This window comes from Piliocolobus tephrosceles, chromosome 9 (assembly GCF_002776525.5).
Source record: "Piliocolobus tephrosceles isolate RC106 chromosome 9, ASM277652v3, whole genome shotgun sequence".
NCBI classification, from domain to species: Eukaryota; Metazoa; Chordata; class Mammalia; order Primates; family Cercopithecidae; genus Piliocolobus; species Piliocolobus tephrosceles.
In genome coordinates, this window is record NC_045442.1 from 1,881,776 (window position 1) to 1,899,740 (window position 17,965).

The window sequence follows — 17,965 nt, forward strand, 5'->3', positions numbered from 1 at the left end:
TATTTGTAAGGGTCTTGAAAAGAGTTCTATTGATAGCGGTTTGTTTTCTATGCCTCCCAGAGAAAGGCACTACTCCTGTTGAGAAAAGAATCTGCTGTGTACCTCCCAGTTGAGAGTCCAACTTCAGATTCACTGCTCAGGCCCCTGGAGAGATAAAAAGAACAAAACCAACCCCAGCAGCCCTAAGAAATCTGTGGCCCCTGAGCCCCCAAGGCACCCAACACCCTTCAAGTGTACCAGAGGATCCTCGGTGTAGGAGTGCAGGACTCTCCCCATCCCCAAGCAGAGGGTCCTTGCTGTAGGAGTACAGGACTCTCGGAGGGTCCTTGGTGTAGGAGTACAGGACTCTCCCCATCCCCAGGCCTTAGTGCCAGGGCTGGCTCAGGAAGCTGGAACTGCCTCTGTGAAGAAGTGGGCTGCTATCCCGGAGCCCAAGGGAGCAGCCTCGGTGCTGTCCGTGGTGCTGCTTCTCTCTATTCCTGACTTCAGCTTACTGACCGCACCTTAGTCTTCTCTGTTAACGCGGTCTGAAACCTAGTGGTGACCCCTCTCTTAATCTATGGTACCAACCAATCCTGCCTCTGCCTGACTCTTGACCTAGCTCTTGGCATCAGCCCTAGCAGAGACTGGTCCGTAGGGTGGGCTGCCCAGGAGTGGTTCTGGCCTAGACTCATACACACCCCACCTGTACCACACCTTGTCTTCCCCCATATCTGCCAAGCTAGCCCCTAACCTCCGGCAGAGCCTCCCATGTTGGCCTGCACCCCACAGGTGAGTGATACCAGAAACACGAACCAAGAAGTTCTTCTCTGGGCTTCTTCACAGAGGAAGCTTGTTGGTGGTTTTCCTACACACGCCCATTTTATACATTTTTGGTAAATCGAAGTTATTGTGGAAAAAAGAGGAGGGTACCCAGGCCTTTTCCAGGCATGGCCCTTACATTCACAGAACCTTCCCTGAGCCTGCCAGCTCCTCCAAGCCACAATTTACACAGACACTGGGAAGGGAAGTTACATGCAGAGGCCTCATTCCATGTCCTCTTCCAAGTTCATGCAAATTTCCCCTGGTCCATCCTTGGCCATTCCAGAAATGAGCTGAAAACTGTGACATGGTGGCCCCACGCTCACAGCCCTGCTTTCAGTGGCTGGCGTTTTTTTTTTTTTTTTTTTTTTTTTTTTTTTTTTGTTAGATGGAGTCTTGCTCTGTCGCCCAGGCTGGAGTGCAGTGGCATGATCTCGGCTCACTGCAAGCTCTGCCTCCGGGTTCCCGCCATTCTCCTGCCTCAGCTCCCCAAGTAGCTGGGACTACAGGCTCCTGCCACCACGCCCGGCTAATTTTTTGTGTTTTTAGTAGAGACAGCATTTCACCATGTTAGCCAGGATGGTCTCGATCTCCTGACCTTGTGATCGGCCCGCCTCGGCCTCCCAAATTGCTGGGATTACAGGCATGAGCCACCACACCCGCAGTGGCTGGCGTTTGTTCTCACTGCTCTACTCCTCCAACATCGCCAAAGCCTCCTCAATCCGTGGAAACAACAAGGACTGCAAGAGCTCTCTCGGGTAATGGCGAGCGAGGTGAGGTCAGAACTAGAGTTAGGTTAGGGTTGGTTGGGGTCAGAACTCACCTCCCACCTAAGGAACAAAAGTGCTGAGAGGCCACATCGCATGGGACCACGTAGACTGAGAGACGTGAGCAGGTTACTGAAGAACCAAAGCAGTGTTCGCCTGAGGGCATTCGCCAATACCCAGCCTGCACTTGTGTTCCATCACCTTGTGGGGATGAGGGAGATGAGAGACAAAGCCCGTGTCTGCTTTGGTGTGGGGTCCCACAGGACACTCTCCCCCGTTCAAACCTTTAGCGTAAGAGGAAACAGAACTATACGACCCATACTCTGCCCCACCCCAATTCCACAGGACTGCAGAGCAGCCTGCCTTGGTAGGCAGCAGGAGAAGAAAAGGAAAAGGAAGGAGAAACCCCAACTTTGAGGGTGGTGACACAGACTGATCAGATGACCTCAGCAGACCGAGGGACTCCAGACTGAAACCTGGGCTTGGAGTGGTTCCCAACTTGAGAGCCTCCAGCTGCCCGGCAGGAGCAACTGTGACCCTCTCTGGAGAAGGCACATTCACACCAGCTCTCAGAGAAACCCCACAAACATGTCCTAACATGCAGCCAATGAGAACCAGGAAACAAGGCACATGAGGAAGAGCCAGGATAAAAATATTTGAAAGACCCAGACTTTTTGAACATTAGAATTGACAAATGCAGTTCACAAAACAATTCTACTTTTAAAACTAGACTTTTTAGAGCAGTTTTAGGCTCACAGCAAAGTTAGCAGAAAGTGCACAGAATTCCCATAGACTCTTACTCCCCGTCACATCAACTTTTTCTATTTCTTTGAAGAAATAAGTTACAAGCTTGAAAATAACTTCATAGAGTAAAAAACTATAAAAGGTGATATGCCAAATTTGAATACAAAGAACATTTTTAGAAATAACAAATGTAATAATTAAAATGAAAGGCACAATGGACACTTTTGGTAGCAGACTGGACAACAGATGAGAGGACGGATGCACTGAAGATAATTCAGAACAAATTACCTGGAATTAACCACAAAGAAACAAATGAAAAGGCAGAACCCAGAGAAGAAGCGACGAGAGACAAAGGATAGAATGAGTAGGTCTCTCAGAAGGAGACATGAAGGGGAAAACTTGGCAGATATAAAAGTTGAAGATGTGGCCAGGCGCGGTGGCTCACGCCTGTAATCCCAGCTCTCAGGGAGGCAGAGGCGGGAGGATAGCTTGAGCCCAGGAGTTCGAGACCTGCCTGGGTAATACAGCGAGACCCCGTTCTCCACAAAAAGGAAAAAAAAAAAAAAAAAAGATAAAAGTTGAAGATGTAATGACAGAATTCTCAAGAACTGATGAAAGACAACAATCCGAAGATTCCAAATAAGTCAAAATCTAAATCTACGTAAGAAAACTCAAGGAGAAGGAGCAGGAAGGACAAAGACAAGACAAAATAACAAAATGTGCCCGAGGGAAAAGCTCAAGATCAAACAAAGGACATTTAGACCAATAGCTGACTTCGTATAGGGACAAGGAAAGCCACATGACAATGGAATTGTGCTTTTGTTGCGTTGTTGTTGAGACAGGCTCTCACTCTGTCACCCAGGCTGGAGTGTAGTGGCACCATCTCAGCTCACTGCAGCCTCACCCTCCCAGGCTCAGGTGATTCTGTCCCTCAGCCTCCTGAGTAGTTGGGACTACAGGCATACACCACCACACCCGGCTAATTGTGGTTTTATTTTTTGTAGAAACAAGGTCTCACTGCTGGGATTACAGGTGTGAGCCACTGCACCTGGCTGGGATAATATTTTAAATATGCTTTTAGAAAAATAACTGCCAGCCAAGCATGGTGGCTCACACTTGTAATCCCAGCACTTTAGGAGGTTGAGGTGGGTGGATTACTTTGAACTCAGGAGTTTGAGACCAACCTTGGCAACGTGGCAAAACCCCATCTCTACAAAAAATATAAAAATGAGCTGAGTGTGGTTGCCAATGTCTGTGGTCTCCTGCTACTTGGGAGGCTGAGGTGGGAGGATGGATGGCTTCAGCCCAGGAGGTCAAGGCTGAGATGGTACCATTGCACTCCAGCCTGGGCAACGGAGAGAGATCCTGTCTCAAAAAAAAAAAAGGAAAGTCAAAAGACAACCTAATAAAAAAAATAGGCCAAAGAATCCAACAGGCATGTCACAAAAGGAGATGTACGAATGTCCAACAAACATAAAGAAGCCCCCAAAATCATGAGCAGTCAGGGAAATGGTCATTAAGTCCACAAAGACAGGCAGATACCCACTCACCATAACGGCTGGAATTAACAAGACCAACCGTGCCAGATGTTAGCAAGGATGCAGAACAACTGGAACTTTCATCCAAAATGGTACACGTGGTGTTTTGTTTTCTTATAAATCAAAATGCACACCTACCTTACAACCCAATGGTTCCACCCCTAGAAGGTTCTCCACAAGAAATGAAAAAATGTGCCCTCGAAAAGACTTGTAAGAGAATGATCAAGGCGGAAGCCAAGGTAGGCTGTTACAATAATCAACCCCCCCAATCTCCTTCCTAAATTATGTAAAATAATCTTACAACCTCAAAAAATCCTTCAGCAAACTACACCTTGGCATGACTTGAAGATGAAGATGGAGAGTGCCAAAAACTGCTGAGTAACTGAATAAAAAGAGAAAAAGCCACAAATCCAGGCCCCACATCCTCCCGCTCCCCACCCCACTACTTCCCGCTCTCTGGTGGCAAAGGTGACCAGGAGAAACCACAGGGACGCAGGCTGAGTGACGAAGGGTCCATCGGACACCACCACAAAGAACAAAGCTGCTCTCCACGTGGGTGAGTCAGAGAGGTGCCTGGGCAGGACCTCCGTCACTGCAGGAAAGGAGCCTCAGAAAACCCAAGCAGCCAGACCCCGTTACCGGGCAGCGCGAGGATCTGAGGGCCAGGACATGGTCCGGTGAGCTCTTCAGAGAGGCAAACTCGGCTGAGAGAGGCAAGAGTGATGGAAACAGACAGGCATGTGACTGAAAACTTCAGTCCTCCAAACACAGAGCTTCCGGGGAGAAACGGCGGCAAAAAGGAAGAGAGAAGCTCCCTTTGGCAATCAGGCAGAGAAGAGAAAGAAGAGAGAGAGGTAAGGTCCTGAGAGACAAAATATGACCATGAACTTGGGAATATTCACAACCCTCCATCATCAAAACAAAACAAAAAAAACCTCACTAAAATGTGTGGACATCGCCAGGCTGACAGAAAAGGGATTCATTAAGCTGGGAACCTTATAAAATATCCCAATATCAAAAATATGAGCCAAAAGAAAAAGGTCACAGAAGACTATGGGAGAAAATCAGGAAAAAGAACTGGTAAGAATTCCTTCCCTGTGAAAAACCACCATAGGGCTGGGCAGGGTGGCTCACTCCTGTAATCCCAACTCTTTGGGAGGCCAAGGTGGGAGGATCACTTGAATTCAGGAGTTCGAGACCAGCCTGGGCAGCATAGTGAGACTCCCCCCCGCCTCCTGCTTTTAAAAAAGAAAACAAAACACAAGGCAGAAGAAACCTGTACATCCAAACAGAACCAGGCACATGCAAACAGCATTCGAGGGTATGGAAAAACACCCTGATTTAGGAATTCAACAGCTTAGGGCAAAAAAATCGGAGAAATGAAAAAAGAATTTATTGAACTCAGAAAAAAAAAAAAAAGCACCTCAAAAATGAGAAATAGCGGGGCGCTGTGGCTCAAGCCTGTAATCCCAGCACTTTGGGAGGCCGAAATGGGCGGATCACGGGGTCAGGAGATCGAGACCATCCTGGCTAACACGGTGAAACCCCGTCTCTACTAAAAAACACAAAAAACTAGCCGGGGGAGGTGGCGGGCACCTGTAGTCCCAGCTACTCAGGAGGCTGAGGCAGGAGAATGGCGTGAACCCGGGAGGCGGAGCTTGCAGTGAGCTAGATCTGGCCACTGCACTCCAGCCCGGGCGACAGAGCAAGACTCTGTCTCAAAAAAAAAAAAAAAAAAAAAAGAAAGAAAGAAATTGTAAGATGCCCAAGTGAGTATCACACAAATGAAAATTTAATAAGAGGTATTTGAGGAATAGGCAAGGGGAGAAGCAAGAAAATAAAATGCAAGGAGAAAAGTAACAGGTCAGCAAGAAAGAGGAGGGAGTGGAAGGTGAGGAGGGCAGCACTCCCAGCCCCAAGGAAGGGAAGCAAAGCCATGTGTCAGCGCTCATAGCTACAGCTGTGCTCCAGGAAGACCATCCGTACATAGAAACAGGCCCAAATCCACGGTGCAAAGGGCTCACCAGCCGCTAAAAAATCAACCCGACTACCAACTTTGAGGCACGCTGGTAAAACTATTCCATTTCAAAGCTAAAGATAAAATCCTCAAGGCTTCCAGGCAAAAAGGTCAATTAACTTGACGAGTCAGGCCCGGGGCAGCAGCAGACTTTCAGGACATGCAGAGAAGTAAAGAAACAATGCGGCAACATTAAAAAGAAAAAAAAAAAAAAGAAGCTCCATGAAAGAGAGCATGGACTAAGGATTTTAGAAACAGTCAAGCCTGGAATTTCTGATGGTTCCAGAAAGTAAGGAAGTGCTTCACAAAACAAAACACACACAAACACACAAAAACCCCAAAACCATGATGAGCTGGTCAACAGAACACAGCAGCCAGCCAGGAGCTCCTGAAGCTCAAAGCCGGAGTGATTTAACAAAACAAATATTGTCATTACCGGATTTTAACCCATGGAATAAGTATCCTCACGTCCCACTGACATAAACAAACAAATAAACGGGGAGAAGGAACAGCCTTTCCTTACAGGAAATCGCAGGGAGTGGAAAAGCACAGTAAGGCCAGTGCCCGGGGGCCCCAGAGCACCTGGTGCCAAGGCCAGGAGCCGAGACTGAAGAACCAGGCCCTGCGCAGTCTCAAAGCAGTGCTCCGAGAGCCATTAACTACAGAGGAAAGCTCCGAACAGGGACTCCCCGAAACGAAGCCCCTTCCCCGAGTAGAAACCAGCAGATACAACCTCCGGCCCGTGGTCCAGCAACGTCGACCTCAACGTCACGCCCGCTCCACCCAGAGGATGCATCATTCATGCTGTTCCTACCAAAATGCACGACCTCGTTCCCGTCACGAGAGAACCCCGGCTAAACCCACACTGGGGACCTTTTATGAAATAACCGATGAGAAGTCTCCAGAAGGACCAAGGTCACACAATACAAGGAAAGACAGAGGCGGTGCCACAGCTGGAGCCACGCGAGGAGACACACACAGCGCCGCGCACCCCAGCTCCACGCACCGTCATCTCGCGGGGGATGGGAACACACGGTTCTCTGCACCGAAAGCTCCTGGCGGGGCGGGGGACACACAGCTCCGTACACCGCCGGCTCGCAGGGGTGAGGGGACCCTGGGTCAGGAGGAGGATGTCCACAGGAACCTGTGGGATTGGGACCGGTCTGTGGCTTGGGTGATGGTGTGGAACCAATGTTAGTGTCCTGGTTTTGGCAAATGTACTGTGGCTGTATGAGATGCTAACTGGGAAAGAAAAAGAACTTTTATCTGAAGAATGCAGGTCCTTTTAATGATCAGGCCCACAGACACATTAAAATGAGGCAGCAGTCATGCCATACTCCCCCACTTGGAGCTATGCGTTCCTCTCTCCAAACTGCTATTGCCACGGTAACTATCAATTAACTCAGTAATGCTATACCAGACACCATAACCCATGGCCTGTAGCTTAGCTATGGATAGCCAGTGCCAATCAATGTTATCTCTGCAAACCAATGAGAATTTCTGACAAACAACTTTATATCAATCCACTCCCTGCCCCGCCTTTTTAACTTTAAAAACCTGCTGTGGCCAGGTGCAATGGCTCACAGCTGTAATCCCAGCACTTTAGGAGAATTGCTTGAGGCCAGGAGTTCAAGATTAGCCTGGGCAACACAGTGAGACCCTGTTTCCACACACACACACAAATTTTAAATAGCTGGGTGTGGTGGCACCTGTAGTCCCAGTGACTCAGGAGGGCTGGGGCAGGACAACTGCTTGATCCCAGGAGTACAAAGTTGCAAAGAGCTCTGATCATGCTCCCCCACTCCAGCCTGGAGCAAGGCCCCAACTAAAAAAAAAAAAAATCCAATTGTAACTACTGCTCATCACAGTGTATATTAAAGGCAACTTTAATCAGTGTTCCCAAGTGGCACTTTCCTCAAGCTTGGCCCAAACAGCTCTCCACGGGGGCTAATTTTGCCTCAGCTTCTTCCTCTTAGGTTGACATAACCTTAGGAGAACCTGGGTAAGGGGTATACAGAACTCTGTTCTGTGTTTGCAACTTTTTTTTGTCAATCTAAAATTTTAAAACTTAAAAGAAATGTTCATGACAACTTGACTTAAAAGAGCCTAAACTAGGAGAATGGATAAATAAGCCGTGGTGGAGGCGCACAGTAGAACAGCACGCAGCCGCGAGGAGGGGTGAGCTGGACACACACAGAAATGGAAGACCCAAGACGCGATGCTGAGAACGGAAAGCCAGGCGCAAAGCGGACGCCCTGGACGGGTTTATCTACGTGACGTCAGAGAGCGGTTGAATGCATCTGTGGTGGGAGCGTGGCGGCTGGGGGTGTGAGGAAGCTTCTAGGCTGATGGCTATGTTCTGTAATATCTGCCCGGGGGTGGGGGGTTACACAGGTGTGTGAATTCATCAAAACTCACTCATTTAAGATCCATGCATTTCATTGTGTGTCAATTTTACCTTAAACCGAATATAAAGAATGTGTGTGTGTATATTGGTTTTTTTTTTAAGACGGGGTCTTGCTCTGTCACCCAGGCTGGAGTGCAGTGATGCAATCTCGGCTCACTGCAACCTCTACCTCCCTGGCTCAAGTGATCCTCCCACCTCAGCCTCCTGAGTAGTTGGGACTTGAGGCATGTGCCCCCACGCCCAGCTAATTTTTTTTTTCCCAGATGTTTTATAAAGATGGGGTCTCACTATATTGTCCAAGCTTGTCTGGAACTCCTGAGCTCAAGAGATGCTCCTACCTCGGTCTCCCAAAGTGCTGGGATTATAGGCGTGAGCCACCGTGTCCAGCTAAAGTATATTTTTGAAAAAAAGAATTATAAACACATATTATACTTTTGTATTCACTTCCGAGTGAGCTGCAGACCTCAGTACACTTCCCTCTCGACCCCTCAGCTCACACTCCGGGCTGTCCTTGAGGGACTGGAAGACACAAGGGCCTCAGCACAGCCACATGTGCCCTTCCCTCATTAGGAAAGCTCTCTCCTGGGCACCCGCCTGTGCCAGGTGCGGGTGGAGGGCGGTGCAGTGCTAAGTCAGCCTCGGACCCTCTCCTACAAGAGCTTAAAATATGCTGGGGAGACAGAGACACGCCCAAAAACATGTCAGGGAGAAGGGAGAAGCCAACATCCAGGCAGCCAACAAGCATGAAACCGGCCCAGAATCCCTGCTCACTAGGGAAACGCAGACCCAGCTGCAGTGAGCCACTAGCTCACCTGTGAGGATGGCCGGGATGAAAACGGAACAGAGTGGAAAGGGAGTGCTGTGAGGATGTGGAGAAACTGGAACGCTTGTGCACGCCTGGTAGGAACCTAAACTGAGGCAGGCACTGTGGAAAACAGGATGAAAGAATTGAAAGCAAAATCTCAGACGGGCATTTGCACGTCTCTGTTCACAGCAGCATGATTCTCAAGAGCAAAATGTGGAACATCCCAGTGTCCACCTGCGGGTGATGAGTCAGCAAAATGTACATCCCTTCCTTGGAGTAGGATTCAGTCTTCAAGGAAACCCTGACACGCAGGCAACACGGGTGAAGCACGCCAGTCACACGCACGCACACACACAAATACGGTTCTACACAGCTGAGGCCCCAAAGGAGTCAAAGACCAGTGGGGGTGTCAGGGGCTGGGTGTGGGGTACAGTTTCCGTTTGGGAAGATGAAATACTTTTGGAGATGGTGTTTGCACAGCACTGTGATTGTACCTACTCACACTGGCTTCTCCCACTCCTCCTGCACCCTCTTCTGCACCGGCCACGCCCCCTCCGCACCAGCCACGCCTGTTTTCCCAGGCAGCCTTCTCTGACCTTCCTTCCTAGACTGGTGAGCTCCCCTGTCACAAGCTCTTTCAGAATTGTGGCAAATCGGTGGTGGCAGTGGTCACTGCTGAGATGACCTGTTTGCACGACGGCTGAAGTTGTGTCTGTCTCAGCCACTGACCACTCCCAGCAGGCAGGGACTGTGTCTGTGTGTTGACTCCTCACACCAGGGAGGTCCACGATGCCCGGACCAGAAGACGTATCTAGGAAATGTTTGCTAAGGGCACTGAAGCAGGAGCTGTGGTGAGCCACCTGGAAGGGCAGCCCTAAGGGCAGCTGAGGGCCCAGGGAAGCCCCCGGGGCATCCGGTTGGTCCGGGAGAGCAGAATCAAGGCTGTAGCCTCTGTGTCCCCAGGTGGGCCACCAGGGCCACTGCACGCACAGTATCTGAACTGCCCGAGAGCCTACTGAGCCCTGAGGTCTGTGCACTTCCCGCCCTCTTTGGACGCCTTTTGGGCCCATGCTGGGATCAAACGCAGGCCCGGCAGGATAGGAGGAAAGATCTTGAATCTCATTGCTCGAAAAGAAAAAAACTCAACTTGAGTTTAATTCCTGGCTTACTTCCAGTACCTTATTCTCCTCTTGGGATTTTAATTCAAATGTTAAGGAAAACAACCCAGGAGGTCGTTAACACCAATGCCTGAACCCCAGGGCGGGGCAGAGAGTTCTCCCTCCCCACACAGTCTGGGCTGATGAAGAGCCAGGTCTGGAAAGGACCCCACTCCCCCCAGCCCTCCTCGTCACGCTGTGTCCAGATGGAAAGCATTTCCCTTGAGCTTGCTTATGTCCATGGGCTCCTGAACCCCAGACTGGTAAAGCGCAGGCACCCGTGGGATTCTCATCAGAGAAATGCTTTGTTGGAATCCTGACTAGGAGTGAAAAACATTTAAAAACCAAAACAGGAGACCGGGCGCGGTGGCTCAAGCCTGTAATCCCAGCACTTTGGGAGGCCGAGGCGGGCAGATCACGAGGTCAGGAGATCGAGACCATCCTGGCTAACACAGTGAAACCCCGTCTCTACTAAAAATACAAAAAATTAGCCGGGTGAGGTGGCGGCGCCTGTAGTCCCAGCTACTCGGGAGGCTGAGGCAGGAGAATGGCGTAAACCCGGGAGGCAGAGCTTGTAGTGAGCCGAGATCTCGCCACTGCACTCCAGCCTGGGTGACAGAGCGAGACTCCATCTTAAAAAATAAAACCTAAAAAAAAAAAAAAAAACTAAAACAGGAAAGGGCTTTGGGGACAAAACCCTGTTTTCCCCTGGATTCTGTCTGCGGTGCTGCACCAGACTCCAGCCTAGAAAAGCCCAGGTCAGAAACCACGTGTGGATAATACCAAAAGTACAGTGCAGATTTATAGAACACACACACACACACACACACACACACCAGAAAGGGCTAGGTGCAGGGGCTCATGCCTGTAATCCCGGCACTTTGGGAGGCTGAGGTGGGAGGTTCACTTGAGCCTGGGAGGTCAAGGCTGCAGTGAGCCCACATTACACCACGGCCCTCCAGCCTGGGTGACAGAGTGAGACTCAAAAAAAAATAAATAAATAAAAAGTAAAATGCAAACAGCCTATGACATTGACCAGCAGAGGGAACAAAACACAGCTGCATTAAGAAATAAACTATTACAAAGCTTCCCAACTAGGAAAAGTGTTTTGCTTTTTGAGAGAGGATCTTGCTCTGTCGCCCAGACTGGAGTGCAGTGGTGTGATCTCAGCTCACTGCAACCTCTGTCTCCTGGGCTCAAGTAGTCCTCCCACCTCAATCTCCCAAGTAGCTGGAACCTCAGGAACGTGCCACCATAACTCGCTTATTTTTGTATTTTTCTTTTTTGGAGACACGAGGTCTTGCCAGGATGCCCAGGCTGGTCTCAAACTCTTGGATTCAAGCTATCCACCCACCTTGGGCTCCCAAAGGAAAAGCCTTTTATAGGACCAGCCAGGTAAAGCTGATACAAAACAGCTCTTCCAGCACCTGGTTTTCTTAATTATTTCAAATACCCTAATGATACAGGGTGAGTTATGATGGCAGAGAGCTCTAAAACCAGAGGGAAGAGACAGACAGACTCTCCACAGCTGCTCCAGGATGCTATGGCCTGGCTGTCAGAGGACACGGGCTCCAGCCCTCTCCCCACACAGTCCCTGGTTCCTGAGAGCCTGCACTCATCCCTGCAGCGAGGATGGGGAGGGAGGAACTCCAGGTGATCCAGGGTGGCCTCAGCATGAAGAAAAGTGAAGAGGAAAGGGAAAACACAGCAGGTGCCATGGCTCATGCCTGGAATCCCAACACTTTGGGAGATCGAGGCAGGCAGATCACTTGAGCCCAGGAGTTCAAGACCAGCATGGACAACACAGAGAGACCCTGTCTCTACAAAAATACAAAAGTTAGCTAGGTGTGATGGTGCAAACCTTTAGTCCCAGCTACTCAGGAGGTTGAAGTGTGAGGATCACTTGAGCCCAGTAGGTGGAGACTACAGTGAGCCATGATCATGTCACTGTGTTCCAGCCTGGGTGACAGAGACCCTGTGAAAGGGAAGAGACGAAGGAAGAGACGAAGGAAGAGACGAAGGAAGAGACGAAGGAAGAGACGAAGGAAGAGACGAAGGAAGAGACGAGCGAGCAGGGCACGGTGGCTCACAGCTATTATCCCAGCACTTTGGGAGGCTAAGGCTGGCAGATCACTTGAGGTCAGGAGTTCAAGACTAGCCTGGCCAGTGTGGTGAAACCTTGACTCTAGTAAAAATACAAAAATTAGCCAGGTGTGGTGGCACATGCCTGTAATCCCAGCTACTCAGGAGGCTGAGGTACAAGAATCGCTTGAACCTGGGAGGTGCAGGGTGCAGTGAGCCGAGATGGCACCACTGCACTCCAGCCTGGGCAACAAGAGCAAAACTTGTCTTTTTCTCAAAAAAAAAAAAAAAAAAAAAAAAAAAAAAATAGAAGAAAAGAAACACAGGCAGCCATGGAAGAGGCCTCAGAGAGTGGGATCCCAGGCAGAGCAGGTGTCTGCTGGCACAGGCTGGCAACACAACAGTTCAGGCCAGCTATAAGGGACAATGAAATTCTCTCAGCAGCTCACATGCCCACCCAGCCTGGGCCATGGGGGCAGCGTGCTGTGTTTCCAGCTCTCCTGACCATGGTGCTCAATGCTGCCACCGGCAGCGGGAATGGAGTGGGGGTGTCAGCCTTGCTGGCCCAGCCCCAGCCAAGTCTCCCATACTCCCAACACCAGGGGTGTACCTCCTAGGGCCTGGGGACACCCAGCAGAGGGGCTACGCTGGCTCCTGGTGTACACCGCTGTGCCCATCCATGGCAGCAGCTCCCAGAACACAGCCCGTGCTGCGGGGTCCTGCACACAGCCACCCTCATCCTCTCACCTCCTCACAGGGTTCCCTGCCCTGGCTGTTCCCACTGGCACCTACCACCCACTGCAGCCCACCCAGTCCCAGCCAGCTCTTCACTCCCTGAAACACATGCATGCCATTTGTCTGATCCACAGGAAAGCCTTAAAATAAACAGGTGATGAATGTTTATAGAAAATGTGGTGTCAATTAGCTGGGCCCGGTGGCACACACCTGTAGTCCCAGCTACTTGGGAGGCTGAGGCATGAGAGTCGCTTGAGCCCAGGAGGCAGAGGCTGCAGTGAGCTGAGATCACACCACTGCACTCCATCCAGCCTGGGTGACAGGGGGACTCCGTCTCAAAATAAAGAAAGAAAATGTGGTGTGCACATCTGATGAATATCGCTCAGCCGTGAGACACAGGTGCTCCTGCCATTTGCCGCCTGGATGAAACTTGAAGACACCGCGATAAGTGAAATAAGCCAGGCACAGAAAAACGAGTACTGCACAATCCCACTTCTATGAGGTGTTGAAAATAGTCAAATCAAGGCCGGGCACGGTGGCTCAAGCCTGTAATCCCAGCACTTTGGGAGGCCGAGACGGGTGGATCACGAGGTCAGGAGATCGAGACCATCCTGGTCTACACGGTGAAACCCCGTCTCTACTAAAAATACAAAAAACTAGCCGGGCGAGGTGGCGGGTGCCTGTAGTCCCAGCTACTCGGGAGGCTGAGGCAGGAGAATGGCGTGAACCCGGGAGGCGGAGCTTGTAGTGAGCCGAGATCGCGCCACTGCACTCCAGCCTGGGCGACAGAGCGAGACTCCGTCTCAAAAAAAAAAAAAGAAAAGAAAAAAAGAAAGAAAATAGTCAAATCACAACAATAAAGACCGGAAGAGGGGCTTCCAGGGCTGGGGGGAGTGGGAGCTCCCAACAGAGGAAAGGTTTCCGTTGATGTTAAGTGAGAGGAATAACCTCCAGAAATCTGCCAGTCCGCGCTGAACCTGTACCAACCACCAAGGGTCACTGACACTTTAAGTGTCGTACGCTTAAAATTTAAGAGGATTTATCTCATGTTAAGTGTTCTTATCTACCATGATTAAAAAAAAAAAAAATTGAAGACGAAAAAGCAAGCTCATCCGGAGTGGTTCACAATCATAAAGGATTAAAATCAACCCAAAATACCTTATAAGGAACTGATTAAACAATTGAATAGTATAAAAATGCTCACGAATATGACATTTTTAAAAAGCAGGATATAAAATGATTATAACATGATCCCAACTGTGTATGTGGCTGAGGGAGTTTGCAAACCCATCCGTGGTCAGGAGGTCAGCAGGCAGCCGGCAGATGTCTAGATACGGAGCGAGGGGAGGGCCCTGTCTTGGTCAGCTCGTCCCCATCACAATATGCCACAGACCAGGTAGCCTCAACAAGACATTCCTCACAGTTCTGGAGCTGGAAGTCTGAGGCCAAGGAGCCGGCGGTTTGGTCCCTGGTGAGGGTCCTTCCTGGCTCACAGAGCTGCCTCTGTGCCCTGTGGAGAGAGCCTGATCCCGTGTCCCTTCTTGCAAGGGCACCCATCCCATCCCGGGGGCCCACCCTACAACCTCATCTCACCCCACCACCTCCCAAAGGGCCCACCCCCCAATACCATTACACTGGGGGTCAGAGCACAACCTATGAACTTGCGGGACACAATTTGATCCACAGCAGCACCTAATGACTTACAGAAGTCACCTGGGCAGGTATTAGTTATGAGTAGTGATTGTCTTCACCCCAGTCTTCTGAAATGTTAGAACTTTTATAAATAAAACAAAAGAAGCACAAGGTTGTGAAGCAGCCCGTGCTTAGTGTCATGGCAAAGACTTGGGGAGCAGTGAGACCTCCACACACAGCGTGACTTGCACAGAGGCGCCCCAGCATGTGGGGCGCGGAGGCAGGAGCATCCCAGAGAGGCTGTAAGAGCCAAGTCGATGCAGTGGCTGGAGGCTGAGGGAGGAGGCCAGAAATGAAGCTCCCCCATCTTGAAGACCTTTGCCGGATGCCGCTGTAGGGAATGGGGGACCAGCCAGATTTTCAGACCTTGCCGGCTTGACAGCCCAGCGCTATGGAGGGAGTGGGGGTGCCCTCAAACCAAGGGTCACCTCTCCAGAGTGCACAGATGTGCTGCTGTGCTAACAGACCTCTGCCGGGGAAGCCAGTGAGCCGAAGGCAGGTGACAGGCAGCAGGAAGTCCTGGCAGGTGTGGAGGACCAGGCCTCACAGCTGTGTGGGGACCATGCTGTCCAGGGCCATGGGAGAAAGGGTCTAGCCCTTGGCCTTACTGGGAAAAGGTGGGTGGCCTGGCTGAGATTGTTCTGCTTGGGGGTTGTGGGTATGGGGGGTGTCAAAACCCGAGTGGGCAAGGCAGGACAGACGGGGCCTGGTATGGGATCCGGGCCCAAGCTGAGGTGACTTTAAGTTCTTGAATCACAACTAAGAGACAGGTCCTGGCTGGGCACGGTGGCTCATGCTCATAATCTCAGCCATCTGGGAGGCCAAGGCAGGAGGATCACTTGAGATCAGGAGTTCAAGACCAGCCTGGGCAACATAGCAAGATCTTGCCTCTTTAAAACAAATTTTTTTAAATATTTTTAAAAAATGAGACACAGGTCCGAATGCTGATTTTGCAAGTCCAAGCTCCTTAGTTCTGGTGATTTCCGGTGATGTCGGCACCCCCTCCCTTGCTGAACTGCTCCTTGATGATGTGGCCTGAGCCTGGTTCCCCATGTGGCCTCACGAGGGGCATCGCTGGTGCTCAGACACATGTGCTGCTGGGTGAAGGGTGCGGCCCCCACCTGCCTTTGCAGCTCTTCCCAGCCCATCCCGGGCTTCTCCGGAGCCCCTGCAGCCCAGCTCTTGTACCCTAACAGGGGGACACCCACACACCGTAACACAGATAAAGAATTGGAACAGAGCGTGCCATACATAAAACAAGTACATTTATGATGGCGGGTTTTTTTTTTGTTTTTGATACAGAGTCTCATTCTGTTGCCCAGGCTGGAGTACAGTGGCACGATCTCAGCTCGTTGCAACCTCTTGCCTCCTGGGTTCAAGCGATTCTCCTGCCTCAGCATCCGGAGGAGCTGGGACTACAGGCGCACCATGCCCAACTAACTTTTATATTTTTAGTAGAGATGGGGTTTCACTATGTTGGCCAAGCTGGTCTGGAACTCCTAATCCACTCACCTGGGCCTCCCAAAGTGCTGGGATTCCAGGCGTGAGCCACCACACCTGGCCATGGTTGACTATTTTGATCATCGCTATTTCCTTTGTGTCATCTTTTTTAAAAAATTAGTTTATTGTTATGCCATTTTCCACAAACTCCTAGATCTTGCAAAAGTGTCATGGATGCATACTTGTGGGACCAAACCCCAGAGCCTGGAACCTGCTGACCATGAGCTGCCTGCCGTGGAGGTTGTGCCCTGCACGTGGGCTCCCTCAGGGCACCTGAAGTGTGAGAAACACTGACTGCAGGGCATGCTGGTGACAGCTTCTTTTGGGGCATCTGAACTGAACCCACCACCCGTCCTCTTCATCTTTCCCTTTCAAAATATGGGTTTTGGTGGCTATCCTTGGAAATTGATAATAAAAGCCAGAATCATGCCTGGGCAGATATTTTCAATATAAATAATGTCCTAAAACAGTAAGCTTGTACATGGACAGATCAATCTGCTTGAAAAAATCCTACTTAAAACTGAAATTATATCCTCAGTGAACTCCCAACTATAACTTGTTACCGAAGTTCCTTCTTGCCAGGCATATTCTTTGTAGGAGAAAGCTGACCAGGCCAGATAAGGAGTGAGATGCCCGGCTTCTTCCAGATTTGTGGCAAAGACTGCAATCGACTCCAGGCCAATTGGTACCCTTGTTCTCTACAGCCCCAGAGCAGCCCTGGACCAGGCCCGGGGGAGAGGGGGGGAAGAGGCAGGGGCAGGGGGAAGCCTGTGCTATGGCCCAGGCACTGAAGCCCAAACCAGACATGCACTGGGCCAAGCTCTTCCTCCTGAAAGGGCCGCAGGGGGCCTGCCCGCCTTCCACTGAGTCTCCTAGAGATGCTCCACCCTCCCTACTCCGAGTTTACCAGGGGGTCAGCAGGGCAGCCTGACTTGCCCTTTACTTGGGGGAGAGAATCCGGCCCCAGCTGCCAAAGCCAGCACTGATTCACTACCAAATCCAGCAGGGGTCTTTTGACCCCTGCGTTTAATCCTCAGCCCCTGCAGACACACGGCCGGCCACTTTCTCCTCCTGCCACCCACCCGCAGGTGGAGGCAGGCTTCCCCAGCACCTAAGGGCTCCCTGGCTCCCTCCATGACAACGGATGTCCTACGGTTCTGCAAGCGAATCCCAGGTCTGCGCGTCACCACCCCATTTCTTACATTTGCAGACAGCTCGCCTGGGAGTCTCCAGTGCATTCCAGCACCGCACCAAGAAAACAGCCAGACAGACCTCAGACGGGGGCAGAAGGGAGCCGCTCCAACTCCCAGCTGCTTTCCACGAGAGGCAAGGTCGCGGGGACACGCAGAGGATATTTTCTAGGAAAATTGTCCGGGCCGGCACCTCCTCCCGACCTCAACCAAAACCTTTATTCTCTGGCTTCCCGTATCATCAGCATCCCACGGCCACGCTGGCCATCCCTGAAACGGGGGCTGTGAAATTTAAAAGCCAGACACCAAGATAAAAATAATCGCACGACGCCACTTCCCGCAGGAGGCACAGTCGGAGACGCGGAGATGCGGGTCGCCAGCCCCGGCCCCGCACCTGCGCGAGCCCCACCCAGCGGCCGCGTCACCGCCAGCCCCGAGGCCTGTGCAGGGCAGGGGGTGCCGTGGAGAGGACCTGCCGGTCGGGAGCCGCGGGGAGAGGCAGGGAGGACCCCGCCCCAGACAGGGGCGTC